The sequence below is a fragment of the Syngnathus scovelli genome, chromosome 16, assembly GCF_024217435.2.
Source record: "Syngnathus scovelli strain Florida chromosome 16, RoL_Ssco_1.2, whole genome shotgun sequence".
In the NCBI taxonomy this organism is placed as follows: Eukaryota; Metazoa; Chordata; class Actinopteri; order Syngnathiformes; family Syngnathidae; genus Syngnathus; species Syngnathus scovelli.
The window spans coordinates 9,861,753-9,879,973 of record NC_090862.1 but is presented as its reverse complement, the minus strand read 5'-3'; the positions used below and the strand labels follow the sequence as shown (position 1 = coordinate 9,879,973).

General features: G+C 43.8%; 1 long non-coding RNA gene across 11 annotated transcripts; it reads right to left on the bottom strand.

The window, feature by feature from the left end:
* Positions 1 to 1,625: 1,625 nt before the first annotated feature.
* Positions 1,626 to 12,136, bottom strand: LOC137841013 (uncharacterized). 11 transcript variants are annotated; one of them, XR_011088307.1, is made up of 5 exons: positions 11,556 to 12,135; positions 11,045 to 11,114; positions 10,935 to 10,988; positions 10,734 to 10,871; positions 7,896 to 10,597 (listed from the first exon to the last, which is right to left on the bottom strand). It is a non-coding gene; the product is annotated as an uncharacterized lncRNA (long non-coding RNA). The 11 variants fall into 11 exon arrangements; XR_011088306.1 differs by having other exon boundaries at positions 10,734 to 10,833; positions 11,556 to 12,134; XR_011088301.1 differs by adding an exon at positions 1,626 to 4,940 and having other exon boundaries at positions 5,128 to 10,597; positions 10,734 to 11,114; positions 11,556 to 12,136.
* Between the last annotated feature and the right edge of the window lie 6,085 nt (positions 12,137 to 18,221).

The following is an 18,221-nucleotide window of genomic DNA, read 5'->3' as shown; positions in this document are numbered from 1 at the left end:
GTCTGGGCTCTATTTTTGCAAAACTCTTCCGCTTCGTGATGCCGAGGTTCAAAAACGACCTGCGTGAACTTGGCCCCCCCAATCTCGGAAAATTTAAGGAAAATAGTCTGATTCGTTTGTGCTTCGTTTGTGCCGGTTTGTGCAGCAACAATCATTGTTTGTGCTGCTATGGTTTTTTAGTTATGAACGATTATTTTATAGGTCATCCAGAGTTCACCCAGCCCCCCCTTTCTCCCCAAATGGACCCAAAATGGTACCGTTCGTTTGTGCTTTGTTTGTGCTGGTTTGTGCAGCAAAAATTTCGTTTGGGCTGCTTTCGTTTCGGAGATATTACACATTTATTTTTTTAGCGATGACGTCATCCAGCCCCCCCTTTTCCTCCAAATGGACCCAAATTGGTACCGTTCGTTTGTGCTTCGGTTGTGCTGGTTTGTGCAGCAAAAAGTTTCGTTTGTGCTGCTTCCATTTCGGAGACATTAGGCATTTACTTTCTAGCGATGACGTAACCTCCAAATGAACCCAAAATGGTACCAATTGATTGTGCCGCAAAACAAATTTGTTTGCATGATTATAATCATACATCTTCATTAACCCCGTGTCATGTATTTTATTCTAACAAATTTTCACTTGACATCATAACTCTACAATTCTTACACATGTATTATCCAACTAATTACCATGCAAAGTGACCTCTGCAGGCCGGTAAGACATATCGCAACGGGGTGGCGAAAAACAAAGACGTGCAACTTTTTCGAGCGACAAATACACAACTATCTCCGAAGATTTAATAACAGTGAGTGACAGAAAGCCACTTTTTCTGGGAAGTGACCAACCATCGACCAATGTAAGTAAAATGTGTTAAAAAAAAAAGTTCGAAAAAGAGCTCATACAATATAGAATTAAAAACACCTGGGGTAGTCTGAATAGCTAGTTCGCTAACATTGTCTTATTAGACGTATGTAATTTGCACAGACCAAGAAAACTAAATTTCTAAAGAAAGCATGCTTGATACATTCTGCTGTCAAAATATTTTCCCCTTTGCATCATTTTTCCGTTCGTGCATAGCAATTATAATGAACACACGTGTAATTTTCATTATTCAAGCAATGAATCCTGATTATATTTATTTGTCCTTCAACTAGATGCCCAAACAACCATCAGTAGACAATGATTTAATTGTTGCAGTTCTCTGCTCATCAAAAGAGGCCATACTTGAAAATGGTAACGTAGCCACTCCAAGTGCTACTGTGTGGAGATCTCAGTGACCAGTTGGAAAGGAAGATGTCTGCAAAGGCTCTGTACAGCTTTGTTAAAACAAACAGACACAATATCTGGTCAGCTCTGGGATTCAGTCATGATGAAACCGATCCTGAAACTAGCAGTGAAGCAAGCTCGGAATCAGCCTCTGAACAGTCATTTCAGCTTCATCTTCCTTTTGACAAGTGGATGGAATTCATTCCGGAAAAGGCTGAATACTGTTAGGTTACGGATTTTAGTTATTGATCTGACTCCAAATTGCGATCAACACTTAACACATAAATTGCTATGTCCTAATCCACACACTGGCGCACCTAACAATTTTGCGAGTTCGTTCTGTCAAAGAGAAGACCAGTAGATCAATCAGACCAAATTTACCAATTGTTTATTCCTGACAAAGCGCACTAATACAGGCCTGGGTCCCGGGTCCCTCACACTAAAACTCGTGCGTTTTTGTGACCACCAAAAGACGACACATTCTTCCGGGTTGCCCAGTTTTAAAGAAACACAATATGAATATTAAAGCATGCAAAATATTGTGAGATGATTGGTCGACGGCCATCTCCTCCCCGCGTCAGCGCTATCGCTGAGGTCAGGTGGTTGGATTTCCCCGCGAAGCCGGGCCACATAGACGTGCTGTTGTTCTCGTTCCTCAACGACCTTGAGATGTTCTCGTCCGGTACTCCCTGTCTGGGCCTATACACAACACTTCAACGAAAACAAGTTCATGCAGTTTGCCTGCACATTCTTCGCCACCCACCAATCCACACGAGCACTCCAATACTAGATATTATATTAATATGATTATAAGTTTAACACAACCTTAAAAATATGTTTGCAAACTGCCGAAAGCACATTTCCCTTTATTCCCTCTCATGACCTCATTTATGAGGTCATCACCCGTTACTTTAGCAAACAGCTACCAGCGCGCTGTCGATCCTTCCTTCCCCCCGCTGCTCATGTTGAGTCACCAGGGTATATTGGCCCATCGGTGGCAACGGGCCAACGGTTTTCTCGATCAACCGGACAGTGAGTGACCTAATACATGGAATACAACAACAATCGCATAAAATCATAATTATAGTAAAAATAGCTACAGCAACAAGCACAGACATGATGAGGCCTTTTCATCCAATCAGACCAAATATCGGTGTGTACGCCTGAATGATCTTTCATCTTTTTGTTCAGTGTCCTTAGTCCTTCCAACGCCCTGGTCAGTCGGCCTCCTGGTGCCGTGTTGTTTGGGATGAAAGTACAACATGCATCACCAAACATTCCACACACACCATGTTCCTTAGCCAATAGCATGTCCAACGCAATTCTATTTTGGAACGCCATTAACGACGTTGCAGCCAATTGTTCATGAACTGCGGCAAATGATTCAGCTGTATAATTACCCAGTCGTTGGACATTGTAATGAACGTAATTAATACGGTCTACATTTTTATTGGGGGTGATCCATAGGAAGATACTTTCGAATCCCGAGGACACTTGATTAACGAGTTTATACTTATCTGGCACAACCCGGGGCACTCCTATAGTGTCAATATATGTTGGATCGTCGTCGCTCAACCACGGGGGCAAAACGTCTCTTTTGGCTCGCTTCAGGACCCCCGCCAGTGGGGACATTTGTACACACAAAAACAGACATCAAGTATCAAAATAAAAGCAGTCATAAAATGAATCCTGGCGCCCGCGGATCATGTCCTGAAAACCACGTCATCAACAAGTTCATCATAAAAACCAAAAGGGCAAGGGTTAACATATTCTTGTAAATCCAACACAAACTTTCCACGAATGCAATCGACAACCTGCAAGAAGGAAAACAAGTTACGCAAGCAACGCGCAATCCGCTCCTTGGCTGGTGGCTGATGCTGCAAAAAAAAAAAAAAAAAAAATCAAGTCACACAGAAAAACAAAGCAGAGCGTGCTATTGTCGCAAACACGTTCAAGCGTCAAACAATTGGTTACTGTCCACCTAGTCCGTCACCCCGTCGGGTGAGCTCAAAGTTGTCACACGTCAAATCGTCCAAAGTCTTGCTGTTCGATACTAGTTCTGTCTTGTCTGACCATATCACTGAAATGGGCCTTCTCCATCACACCGTTTTGTTGTCAATGGTGCCCCTGATTGATCATTGAGCCATGGTTCTGGTCAGAACTCATCACTTACCAGTTCCAGACCCTCCAGTCTGTACCACCCCTTCAGGTGAGAGGAATTTTATCCTCAATTGCAAACACATCACCCCAACTTCAGACCTCTCTGGCCAATCATACTGCGCACACACAGTCATAGATGATCACATGCGCACGCACCCATCCACACACTCGCAGACACACACATCCGTCTCTATCACTCAGCTCTCCTCCCACACTAAGCAAAGTTAGTATGTTAATGTGCAGGCAAACATTGACTCCTAATAGTAACTCTTCACATTTGGATATACTTGTCAACATGACCTATTGTAAAATCTCCAATTCAATTTTCCATAAACTCGCCCATCAGATTCATCGCAAATTGTCATATATGTCTATCTGGGGGGGGGCGACTGTGGGACCCGCGTGTCAGGGGAGCCTCCATAACCTCAGATTGCTCCTACAAACTCGATCTCTATTAATTATCCTAATTAAATTCAATAAAGATGACTATTCCCTCTGGATTTTTACGTTATCATTTGGCTCTCCCCCTTTTTCCTGTTGTCTAGCTCAAATATGTTTCTCAGTCTGCTTCTCTTTATTGCCCCTCTTGGCGAGTCTAACTCGGCCCTTTTTCTCTTCCTAAAAATCCTGCCTGTCACACCATCCAGCACCTCTCCCTGCTTCCTTAAATCGTCACCTATTTCCACTCCTTTCATCCACTCCCTCGCGCGGTCTGCCCCCCTCTGCAAAGCTGCAGCTCCACACAGGGAGCGCCAAGCCCTCCCCCTAGAATGGGCAGTTTTTAATGTAATTTACGTCATTGCTGTCCAGATGTTCTATCCTCAATCTCCCTTGCTGTCAATCCCTGTTAAAATGCCAAAAGCCACTGACCATGTTGTTGTAGCTGCTGTGAGTACTGGATGCTGACGCCATCTGGAAATTGAATAATCACTCCCTCTGGCCCACACAGAATTCTGGCTTGAACGGCTGACAGCAAGTCCCTTCCCATCAAATTGGTCGGAGTGTCTGTGGAATGGATGTATTTGTACCACAGTCTACACCCTGTCCGGGTGATCACAGTTTCAAGTGGTTTGGTAAAAGGCAGAGTACGTGGTTGTCCCAAGAAGCCGACTAAAGTTGTTGTTTTCTTTGACAGTGAGGATACAGGAAGGGCAGTGTTTATTGATGAATAAGTTGCTCCTGTGTCCACCAGCATCTTCACAGGTTTTTCCTTCCACTGTCACATGAAGCATTGGCTCCGCCGGGCCACTGCTTTCCTGGCTCCCCGGGCAGCCCTATTCAAATTGTTCACACCAGAGATCATCATGTTGGTAGTACTGACCTCCGTGCGTTTGTGGGCGGGTGGCTCCGCGCGGTCGATACTGCGGGCATTCTTTTGCCCAGTGGTCGGTTTCGCCGCAGATGAAACATGCGTTGGGCGAATGGGGTTTGTATGCTGCCCTCCCCGGGTAAGCAGGTGCACTCCCTCCCCGGCCTCTGTATCCGCCCCGGAACTGGCCCCTTCCGCGCCCCACCACCTGAAGAGCCTGTGACATTTTGCATTTCCTTTTTCTGTGATTTAGACTGTTTATCTTCACCATGCATTTTTGCCAACTGTAATTTCAACAACTGTTTAGATAATGCGTCTGTATCGTTTTCAAATTTAGCTTGTGACTCAGTGAACATTCTGCAGTGATGCAAAAGATGACGTTTAAATCGTTCTTCGGCACAAACCAGAATGTCAGGATCTGACATTAGCTGCTTCTTCACATCTGGCGGAAGTCCATCCAGCAGCGCCGTTCGGAAGAGCACCTCTGCCTCGTGCGTGAGAGCCGGATGGCGACCTGTGGTTTCAATCCAACTCTCCACACATGTTACATAATGTTGTGCAGGTGACATTTTCACATCATAAGGAAACATAGTGGGGGCCAGATCGGTGGGTTGTGGGAAAGTCAATTTAATGTTTTCAAACAGGGGCGCTACTACTTGTGGCAAGGGCACCTCCCTCCCCAGTCTCGCTGTGCCTGCTGCTTCCTCAATTGCCTGCAATTGCACTAGGGAGCATGCTCCTGCCAACATCTGGCGCATGTCACCGAGTGTACAGCTCTGCCCACTCATCAGAGCCAAAAATTTGTTTAGCCACACCTTGCCTCCTCTGTAAAGTGGGGGCATCTTTTCCATCATCGCGGTCACATCACGGAGCACCATGGGCTCGTAGTGCTGACCGCCCGATGTGGTCACCAGCGGACACATCAATTCAATTTTCTGCACCTCGGCCTGTGTCATCTGTCCCTGACCAATCCGCAAATTATATTTTCTCCGTGTCTCTCTCTCTCTCTCTCTGTTGCCCATTTTAACATCTGCGCTTCCTGTCTACGCTGCTCATTGGCTTGATCAATTTTCTTTTTTAGCTCCTCATTCTCGGCAGTAAGTCTATGCCAGCTTTCTCCTTTCGTCACATTGGACGGTTGAGGGCTCGGACCGGGGGTGGAGGTGTCCACGCGGGATGTGTCCACGCGGGATGTGTCCCCCTCCCGGGCCCGTCGCCTCTCTTTATTTACTGCTTGTTCAATCAACTGTACAATACTCTGATCCGCACTTTCGCCCTCGACATCCACTACCATCCTGCCACCCAACGTCACCACCGGAGCCATTACTCCGGGGTCGCCGTACGGCGGCGGTCCAACATAGCTCACTCCGAGTGTCGGGGCACTCGGGTGTGTCACATCATGCAAAGATGGATAAATGCCCTTGTATTCATTTCTTTCCTTGTCTATTTTCACTGCTTTCTCTACCCTTCTTCCTCATGCTCTTGTTAGCCTGCAATTGTCCAAATCAAAAATGTTATTTTCTTTTAACTGTCTTTCTTTTGAACCTCTAAATCGCTCGTGTTGCTAACCTAACCTAACCTTAAAGAAAGGACAAACAGGTTACTCCCAATAGCTCCTCATTATTTACGAGTTAGCCCCCCTTTCTTGAACATTCTCTGATCCATGCCGTCTTCCTCCTCACACGCCTGCACCCACACAGGGTGTGCACATAAACGCACACACCGAGCGCGCACACAACCGCACGTACACACACACACACGCATCCGCACGCACACACGCACGCACGCACACACGCACGCACACACAGACAAAGGGATTCGAATCCATCTCTCATGTAGCTTCTTTGCTACTTTCTATCGGTCAATACCACTCACAATTTGCGCTTCCACATCAGCATATACATTCCTTCAATCTCACTGCTTCAAACATTCACTGAGAAACTCACACTGTCCCTGCCCCGCCCGGGCCATAGCACCCCCCGTGCGAGGGGGGGTCGCGGCATCAATGTTGACTGGTTACAGGCTGGCCATTTCCTGCAACAATCATGATGCCGGCCCACCGCCCGCACGAGCATAGCACAGGCCCACGCGCACAGCCCAGACCCGCAACTACGCGCGAGTGCAGGCTCGCTCATCAGTCTCAACCTCTCAAAGGGCAGGCCAACTTTGCTGTTGCGCCCTTCATCATGTTCACATTCGACATCTTTCAATGTCTTCTACACAACATTTGTTGTCTCTTATTCTCATCCTATCAAGCCACCGTTCTAGTAACTTTCTGTCACATGCCTTATTTTCTCTACTGCCACACCTTGCTCATCTTGGTTTTTTCTAACCAACTTAAACACACCATTGTCCACTTCTCAATTTCCCTATTATCGCTCAAAAGCCTCCTAAACATTCTCCATTACTGATTTCTTGCATAGAACACACATTTCACTCACACACACTCATATATACACCCACTCATGAGGATCCTCTGCGCGCACACACACTCTCCCCCCAATTTGGTTCATTTTGGATATTTTAGTGGTCTGATCTCTCACAGGAGGAACTGTTACCACCGGATATTTTTTGAGGAGGCCTCACTTCCCCCTCGAGGATCTCTGAAAAACCCCAGCTATTTGAATACGATCGTCACCGCACCCTTGTCCGCCACGACGAAGCACTAGGTCCCTTAGTACGCGTAAGTCCCTGACTTTACCGTACACGTTACACACGTAAGTTCCAAACTTATTCACCGTATGTATCTTAACTTCATGCACACCTTATTTGATCTGAACGACAGTCTCGCTTAAATTTCCTCTTTCAATTTGCAGCATTTCGACTTATAGTAACAGGTATTCTGCTTACCTTATCGGTGATGAGCTCAGGGTTGAGGAGACGTCGTACCAGCGTTGTGCGCTTATTCCAAACGGTTCGCCGACCGGGAGACAGTGTCCCTGACACTGTCCGGTGTCTTGGCTAAAGACCACGAGTTGTCAATTACCCTTCTCTTGACATCACGTCCGCGGTCACCAAGAAATTGTTAGGTTACGGATTTTAGTTATTGATCTGACTCCAAATTGCGATCAACACTTAACACATAAATTGCTATGTCCTAATCCACACACTGGCGCACCTAACAATTTTGCGAGTTCGTTCTGTCAAAGAGAAGACCAGTAGATCAATCAGACCAAATTTACCAATTGTTTATTCCTGACAAAGCACACTAATACAGGCCTGGGTCCCGGGTCCCTCACACTAAAACTCGTGCGTTTTTGTGACCACCAAAAGAAGACACATTCTTCCGGGTTGCCCAGTTTTAAAGAAACACAATATGAATATTAAAGCATGCAAAATATTGTGAGATGATTGGTCGACGGCCATCTCCTCCCCGCGTCGGCGCTATCGCTGGAACAGGTGGTTGGATTTCCCCGCGAAGCCGGGCCACATAGACGTGCTGTTGTTCTCGTTCCTCAACGACCTTGAGATGTTCTCGTCCGGTACTCCCTGTCTGGGCCTATACACAACACTTCAACGAAAACAAGTTCATGCAGTTTGCCTGCACATTCTTCGCCACCCACCAATCCACACGAGCACTCCAATACTAGATATTATATTAATATGATTATAAGTTTAACACAACCTTAAAAATATGTTTGCAAACTGCCGAAAGCACATTTCCCTTTAATACAAAGATAAGAACCGTCAAACCCAAAAAAGAGAATATAGAATTTTGAAGCCTGGCACCTGGACCCACATCATAAATGAACAAATCAGGAAAACAGTCCAAATTCCTTGCACATTTGTTTTTAAAAGAGCCAAGGTCTATCCATTGGTCTCCAATAATTATATCGAAATCAGAGGATACTGCAAGGAGTGTCATGGCCTTCTCAACATTAACTGTGGCGAAGAGCCAGAAATGAACAGTCCAATAATATTGAACCGTTTCAATAAGAACAGTGATGACTCTCTACACACTGGTAGCTCAAAGCGGTTTCTATCTGGACAGTTGCGTGTCCAGGTAGCCAAGGAACTTTGTGAGGGCAGGATGGAACCACATGTATGGCGAGCATCACAGGCAAATAAACTGATGACCTTCGGAGACCCTAAGCCAAGCCACCTGCCAAATTTGGATACCCTGCGCAAGGCAAAGCAAGAGAAAAATGATTTGCCATTAGGTGACAAAAATCCAATTTTATCATTGCAGATGTTGAAATACAGTGCACCTCACAGTGACAGCATCAAAGACATTGGACTTGACAAGTTTTTCTGTCACTATTGGAGTCAAACACAAATGCATATGTACAAGAGCTTAAAGAAATCTCACCCAATATTATGTGTTGATGCAACGGGCTCAATCGTTAAAAAACTGATGAGGCCGAATGGCATGGCTGGCCATATCTTCCTGTATCAAGGTGTTATGACAGGGCATACCAGCTCCAGTGTCCCAGTCGTGCAGATGTTGTCAGAGAACCATGATGTTAATGCTATCACACAGTGGCTGAAGGAATGGATCCATGCAGGTGCATCTGTTCCTAAAGAAGCAGTAAGTGACTTTTCTCTGGCGATTCTTGGAGCTCTAGTCAAAGGTTTTACCCCTCATCCTGATTTGAAAAGCTACATCAATGAGTGCTTTAACATTTCACATGGGAATCAGCCTGGACATCTACCCCCATGTTTTGTCAGGGTAGATGTAGCACACTGTATTAAGATGATCTGCCGATGGGCCTGTCTGAAAAACAAAAGACCTCGTGTTAAAGATTTCTTTGTCAGGTCAATAGCACAGCTTCTTAAGTCACAATGTTTGCAACATGCAAAAGAACTTCTCCGTGCTATCACCATTGTGGCACTGAGTGAGACAGAGGGTAATGACAGTTCTGGAGCCCCTATCCCATCAGAAAAGTGCAAGAAATACTTGAGAGCGCAAATCGCGGAGGAATTTGTCCCCATTTCAGATGAGGGACAAGAACCAGGTGATGCGTTAAACCAACACATCCAGACTAATGTCCGACAGTGGGTGACAGAAATATGTGAGGAGAGCAGGTCACTTGCCATGGCTGATGGGGATAGAGACAACATCCACTTCCTCCCTGAGATTATTCCCCAAATAACAAGACTTGGAAGTTACTTGCCACTCTGGACAGCAATAATGGTCCCTCTCTTCAAAAGCACCAGCATCACTGCAAGTTCCGCAGATGTTGAAGCAGAGTTCAAAAACATAAAAAAAGGCCTTTTCAAGCATGAAACCCTACCCATTCGTGTGGACCGGTTTGTTGCTTATCATCTTTCCTTCATTGAAGGAAACATGCGGATTTGCTTAGCAAAACAAAAAAGTGAAAAGGATGAGTGTGATGCCACGACTGTCAAAGAGCCTGACAACGTCTGCAGTACTTCTCAAACTGAAGTAGTAAACAAAAGGGAAAAAAAATCTCATCCTGAAGCGGAGCCAAATGCATCTACTGACAGTGCAAAACTGGAGAGGTTTAGCGGTCCCACCGAAAAAAGAAAGATCACTTCATATCTTTCTCCTTGTCCTGAATGGCTGCATATTGATACACGAGTGGGCTGGAAAAAAGTCAAGATACCATTGTTGAAAAACGGGAACCATCAACAGCCTGTTAAACTTCGCACATCAAAAGTGTGCTCAATACCTGTGCATTTAATTCTGTCTTGAATGCTTATGCTGTTCTTTCTGTGAATGTTTTTCATTTGAAAAGACTGTTCTGGACTATGAACATGGGAACTGATTCCTCCACCTGGTGAAAACCATCACAACACAGGGTGTGAACCAACAGGTATACTCACAGAGGGCAGAACTGCTGGGGCAAATATTCAAACCTGTCCTGCTGACCTCTGGTGCTCTCCAAATTGATGCACAATGCCACATCTCCGCTGTAATTGAGAGCGCAATGAGGAATATCCCAAGTGTTCATTTGATAAAACAATGCTCCTCACAGTACTGCAGTTCAAGCCAACAAGTAACAAGGCAAGTTTCATTTGTTTGTGCAAACATTGCTGTCCTGCAGACCTGTGTGGCATGGCTTATCTTCAGACTGCTGCTGAAGAGGGACTCAGTCTTCCTGACTCTCTCTGCCTCAGGCCAATAGAAAACCCTTCCCAGTGTCCGTCTTCATTCGAAACACAGGACGATAGTACAGGCAAGGCTCTGTGTTCAGGTAATGTTACTCACAGCTACAATCTGGGAAAGTTTGTGTGGATTGACACTGACCTTGGTAGCAGTTGCAAGGAAGTTGCCTTGCTTGAATTTCTCTCCAGTCTGGAGCTAAAAGAGAAGACATTTACTTTAAGAGCTGTCATTGGCTTTGAACCAGGACTGACCCAGGATTCTCTTGGCCATTATGTGGCATACTGCAGGAGGACTGCATATGCCTGGGAGATCTATAGTGACCTGGGAAGTGGAGTGAAAGCAGCATCAGTAAACACTAAAATCTTCCCGCATGCTGTGTTCTACACATTGCAGTGATACATTGTTTGAATTGTTGTAAAAAAATGTTGAAAATGTTCCCTTTGACAAAGAAAGTTATTTTTTCACGTTTTCAAGTTTCTTTTTCTGGCTGTCATCAACTTCACATACATGTATTAATTGTCGCACTAATTAATGTTTTGGAACAAACATAGACTCGCCAGGTATTTAGGTTGCAGTGAACCTTTTACACGTCAGATTTAATTGAAAATAATGATCATATAGGCGTAATGATAACAAGGGAATTAATCAATAAGCACAATAAAAACATAAGTACAGAAATATCCTCGCACCAAAAGCCATTTCCCGCAGTGAAAGTTTTCTGCAAGATAAAAAGAAGAAGAAAAAGACGAAGAACATATTTACCTTGTATTCGTCCTACATCAGGAGCATTCCAGTAGCTTGAAATTCTCGACGAAATACGGTGACGTCATCGCTATAAATTAAATGTGTAATTTCTGCAAAACCGTAGCAGCACAAACGAAACTTTTTGCAGCACAAACGAAGCCCAAACAAACGGCACTATTTTGGGTCCATTTGAAAGTAAATAGGGGGGCGGGGCTACGTGACTCATCGCTATAAAATAAATGTGTAATATCTCCGAAACGGAAGCAGCAGAAACGAAACTTTTTGCTGCACAAACCAGCACAAACGAACGGTACCAATTTGGGTCCATTTGGAGGAAAAGGGGGGGCTGGGTGAACTCTGGATGACCTATAAAATAATCGTTCATAACTAAAAAAACCATAGCAGCACAAACGATGATTTTTGCTGCACAAACCGGCACAAACGAATCAGGCTATTTTCCTTAAATTTTGCGAGGTTGGGGTGGGCCAAGTTCACGCAGGTTCAAAAACGGCTTTAACCTGGCGAAGCCACACCTTTAAGCCGCTGCTAAAAACATAGCAACGGATGTAGCAGGGCGGGTCATAGAGAGGATTCACCGGAAACCGGAAACCACTCAAGAAGGTTCAGTACTTGCAGCTTTATCACGCCGAGGGCTGCACCCTGGTGGGCGGAGAAAAAGGAGTGTTAAAGGGCTAGAGACACCGGTATATGTATAAATCGGTTTTAGTTAGCTTATGGGCTTATAAATATAAATTGACGCTCGAAACAACGAAAAGGAAGCTGTTGCTCTGAAAAATATCATTTAAATTTGCCGCACAGACGAGTTTGACTGCACCGAGCCGCCAGCCGGAAGTGACGTCTCATGACGTCTCAAGTTGTACGCGTTTAGCTTCAGTGAATGTAAACAAAAAGAGAAGAGGGGGCCAGCGCGGAGACGTCGGGCCAGGTTTGCGGCCAACCCAGCTCGCCTAGCCGTGCCTTCCATTATCCTGGCGTACGTTCGTTCGCGGGACGACAAGATGGGTTGAGTTCGCCTGATAGGATCCACGAACCGGACAGTGCGTGCCTGCTGTGCGCTCGTGTTCACAGTGGCCTGGTTGACTGTCATCTTTCCGGACTCTGCTGTGCATCGGGAGCGGCTAGCGTGCTATCACTCTTATTGTTCATCTTCTTGTTTTATTTTTCCTGTGTTGTTTACTTGTATGTGCGTTGTGAACTCTGTCTTATCTTTCCGGACTCTGCTGTGCATCGGGAGCGGCTAGCGTGCTATCACTCTTATTGTTCATCTTCTTGTTTTATTTTTCCTGTGTTGTTTACTTGTATGTGCGTTGTGAACGCTGTCTTGTCACCCTGGGATAGTGAGAAACGTAATTTCGATCTCTTTGTGTGTCTTGACATGCGGAGGAATTGACATATAATAAAGGAGACTTTGAGACTTTGACTTTGAAAAGTATGTCGAAGCGTGACGGGAGGGGCACAATTCAGAAAACGTGCTCAGCTCGTCGAAAAAATGTGATTTAAGAAATAAAATTAAAAATGCGCCTAAAACCTAAACCAAACGCTGCAGATGTTCATTTCTTCATTCGCAGTGGTCAACTCGGCACTCTACTCTTTTTACTATGCCAACCTAACCACAGTGACGGGAGAGGCACAATTCAGAAAACGTGCTCAGCTCGTCGAGAAAATGAGATTTAAGCAATAAAATTAAAAATGCTTATAAAACCTAAACCAAACGTTGCAGGTGGTCATGTCTTCATGTGCCGAGATCAACTCGGCACTCTAAAGCCCCCAAGAGCACTTTTTACTATGCCAACCTAACCAGAGTGACGGGAGGGGCACAATTCAGTAAATGTGCTCAGCTCAGCCCAAGTGAACTGCTAGATTCATCATATTCTGCGTCAAAAGAGGTTTCTGAATCGGATAAAATGATGCTAATATTGCCGCTAGAAATGGAGCTGTCGCTATCATCTGCCATGTTGTTTGGGTTTGTTGACATCCAGATGTACAACTTGTGACGTCACAGTAATGGTGCCGCCAGTTTGGCTTCGTGCGCGACCCGATCGATAAACTGGCATTTCATTTCAGCTTTATTCTTAGTAATCGGTGTCCATTTTTAATTTCCAATGCGGCAAATGTGTTTACTTTATACATTCTATCAAATTCCGTTCTAATTGAAAAAAAAAAGGGATGTCTCTAGCCCTTTAAAAGAAAAACGCGCTCGGCCGATCTCAGGTCATTTGTCAAGCAAAGGCGGAGGAGACGCAAGACAGATATTTTCTCTTGAAATGGCCCTTCTACATTTTAAAAGTCAAGAGGGAACGCTATCAAGTCTCGACATTTTTTGTCCTCCCATGACGCAACTCTCCATCGAAGACAGTTCTTATGTGGAATGTCTCCCTTTATCCGCCATTGTGGACCAGGGTCCAATCGAATTTTTTATACCCGGGGACGGCTCAAAATATTTAGATTTATCCGCCACAATTACTCCACCTGTGTTTAAAAGTAACACGTAGAGATGGGACTAATTTACTGCCACAAGAGCAAGTTGGCATTGTGAATTTCCCGATAAACACAATTTCTAGTCAAGTAGATGTTTCGCTGGGCGGTCGGCTAATCTCACAATCTAGCGCCACACACGCCTATTGGTCCATCATTGAGTTATTGTTAAATTTTTCAAACGATTCTTTGGAATCACAATTAACAGCAGGAATGTTCGCGAAGGATACAAGAGGCCGTATGGATTCTATCGCATTCGAAGGAGGCGGGGCCAACGAGGGTTTAGTCCGACATGCGCAACTGATAGCTGGGTCACGTGAATTCCATCTAACGGGACCGCTTCATGGAGATATTTTCTTTTCTGAACGCCATCTATTGAATAATAGTAATAGTAATAATACAGTAAACACGCATCCGACGCAGCTCCCTGGCGAACATTGGCTCGCTTTAACTTTAGAATCGGATGGTTCGGCCACATTCTTTGACCCTTTTGGTCTGCCACCGGACAATCTATATTACCCGTTAAGTATATACAGATTTCTGAAGAAGCATTCTAGTCGGGTAGAATACCAGAACAGCCAACTGCAACACGAGCTGACAGACACCTGCGGTCAGCACTGCGTGTATTATTTGTGCCAACGTGGATGGGGTCTTACTTACCATGAAGTGTTGACTCATTACACTCTTGATCCTCTGAATAACGACGCAATGGTTAGCGAGTTTGTCAAAAAATGTCGGAGGCCAGACCGGATGTGTGGCGGACAAACATCATGTTCATTGCATAAATTAAAAAAATGTCATTGTCTGAAACCATGTTAATGTTTTATAAAATCTCTTTTATTCAATAAACATTGTTAAAGAGAGTTAGAGAGTCATGTGTTTTTTTTCCCAGTAACAGTAACAACAATAGAGTATCTAATGTCTAATAACTAACCCACTTTACTACCGGTGATGTCTTCTTTCTTTTTCTTTTATTTATCACGCTTACATCTTTTGCGTAAGAAACATTGCCATCTTCATCTCTAGCGTATTTTAAACGTTTAAAATCAGCACGAGCCAAAGGATTCGAGATGCTTGTTTCCGGTAGGTTAAGCTGTGCTAGTGTACACAGAAATTCGGCCCACCCTACCGGTTGACCGGTTAGTTTCCTTCCATTTACGATTAAATGCTTTAACAAATCGCTCATATGTGAGCCTTTGACAGTTTTTCCTCTAAAAATAAATTCACTTAGCGGCGTCGAGCTTACATCTTCTGCCGATAATCTTTTCAACACATAGGTGGCGTTGCGGCGGTAACGTGGCCCAATGGCGTCCAAAATATCCCCCCATTTTTCACCTGTCACCTTATCTGTTGTCTTTCTTTCACCCTCCTCATTGGCTTTGTTGCGAATTGCAATAGGAATTTGCTCGGAGTATTTTTGTTTGACCAACCCTATGTAACGTTGCATCAGGGCTTGATAAATTTTGATTTTTTCATATTGATTTAAATTTTTATTATCCAAAACCTGCTTCATCTCTTCATCCAAAGAATACTCGGCTGTATCACGAATGGTCGGGGCAGGCCAATTTAGCCTCTCGAGCTAATAAGGGGAGACCAGGTACATTTTCTGCGCCATTTTCAAACTCATTTTATTATTTGTTCATAAAACTACCAACAATGGTTCCCAGAACAGGTGCGAATGTGGCTAGTAAAGGCAATATAAAACCACCTTTCTGTACTAACACAGCTCTTTTCTTCTTCAAAGTATTTTTCTTATCAGCCAAAAAGCGGATATTTTTCTTTTGATTTTTAAGTTTCTTGTAGAGTTTTGATTTTAGAAGCACATGTCCTTTAAGAAGATTTAGAGCAATCTCACACAATGCTTTCACTAAACTAGTAGGACCTGTGAGGAGTAAATGCTTACGTTTGGCCGGTTTGGATGTAAACAAAGACTTGAGTAACGGAGCATTTGTTTTTAAAAGCTTCGTCATCATTTTATTGTTTGGGGATTGTCAAACGCGCACTTTTTATCAAAGTGACACCGGCTTCCTGGTAATGGGTTTGGACCAGCCGGGGTAAGGGGATTCGTCCGTAATCTAACCACCCGAGTTAAATTAACTCTACCAGAATCAATCTAATTTCTTTACGACGCCAATCCCTCTCAAGTCACCCGAAGCTCGAGCCGAGTAACTCAATTCGAGGCAAGACTTCGAAATGACCGCGTCGTAATGATGGCTCCCCTTTTTTTCTGTTTGAAGATGTTATGTTACGGATATTTTTAGATGTTTTGTTAAGACCTCAAGGATTCGTTAATTTACTAGAGCGCCCTCGCCCTAGCTGAGCTCAAGATAACTACTTTGAACCAGATCTGACAATTCCTGATGTTAAGGATTAAAGCTGTCTTCACTTTAAAAAGAATTGAACGGATTTAAAGAATGACTACGATAGGGGAATAAAAACATTTTAAAGTTGTAATTACTGCATATAAAACCATGCTCAACATAGTTACTACGAAATAATCGATAACCGAATTAAGGCTTAAGAAGAGATTTAATGAATAAGCAAGCAAAAGAATTACAAGTCGAAAAAACAAAGAAAACAAGACTCATCCACTCTAAACAGAAGAGGAGGCTAAAGGTCTAAAAACCTATTTGGTTGAACAAGTCGAGTGATCAGCTCTCCTTTGTTCCAAAATCCGAATTCTGTTTAAAAAATAGGAAAGGTCCGTGAGGAGCGTAGCCTAAAAAACTAAAATTGACGACTTCCCCTTTCTGCCCGGAGCGGCTGTCTCCTCTGCCCTTCCTCGAAGCTTAAAATTTGACCAAGTCCAATTCGAAGACTCTGGAAATTCTTCTTAGTAGATTTTGGTTCAATCTCAAAAAGAATGAAAAATCCATCTTCGTTCTTTTACTCCGGGCAGCGTCACGGTTAACGCCCTGACTAGGAAGAAGCGCGCGCTCCGCATTCGGGCATCATATTTATAGGCTTCTGGCATTACCTCATTGGAATATGTAGATGAAAAGTCAGAATGCCTGCACCTCTGGTTGTCCTGGCAACCCTGCTTCAAGCAGCAACCACTGCACCCGACAGCCACCGGCCACCGGATGCAGGTGTTTCCTGTTTTGCTCATTCTTTCCCTACTAGCCCTTAATGTCTCCTTTCAACTTAATATATTCAGGTATGGATGGAACACCAATGTTAAATACAGGTTGGACAAAACATTGCAACATTAATCACATATAATTTGTCTAATAAAGATCAATCTCAACCCATAATAGTACTTAACATAATAATGGCTTCCTCCAACTTAAACGGAAATATTGATATTGCTCAAGCAATCTTAAAACATTTTAACATCTTAAAATTATGGCATAGCAAACTCATATTCCAAAATTGTGCATTGCTACGTGTTTGAACAGGTCGTGTCCTCCCAATTGCTAACAATTTAATTTATTAGATTTGTTAATTTCCATCAGGTCACCCCATGTCAAGCTTTAACACCATCTCCTGGTGAAATTTTGGAACTACTACATGTTTTGGGATAGCCAATGTGCCTGGGCCAAATTCAATACCTAATTTTACACCATGCCACTTGACAGGATATAAACTACAGGCCACTGGTTATGTAGTACACCTGTACGTAGTCTATATTGTTCTGGGCACGTAGGTGTCAAATCTATCACTAAATACCCGTGCGGCTCCCTTGTAGCATCCTCAAAACACTCCAGGAAAACCTTCCGGTTGTTGGGAGAAATTTGATTCGCCAAAACATTCACTTGCAATTTATTGTGGGGGTTTTTGAACAAAATCAAATAATTACTGTTTAAACTAATAGTACAGCTGAATTCGCCACGGATGGAATACATTCTGTGTTAGCATTATAACGCTTACATTTTTATGATGTCTATGTTGGGTGAATATTCGAATCACTTCCGGATTATCCGAAGCTTGGAAGATGATGTCCTCCAGAATGAATAGATGCTGCTGCTGTGGTGGGAACAACTTCTCGTCATCAAAAGATTCAGGCAGTCCCTTGATAAAAATGATGTCTTTATTCAGGTTTTTGAGCTCATCATACATTGGTTGATATGAAGTATAAACACAGACAATATTATCAGGTTTTTTTCTCATAACATGTTCAGGATTTTCCAATATATTTTTTAAAAAGAAACTCTTGCCACAACCTGAAGGCCCTGCTACTAAAGATGA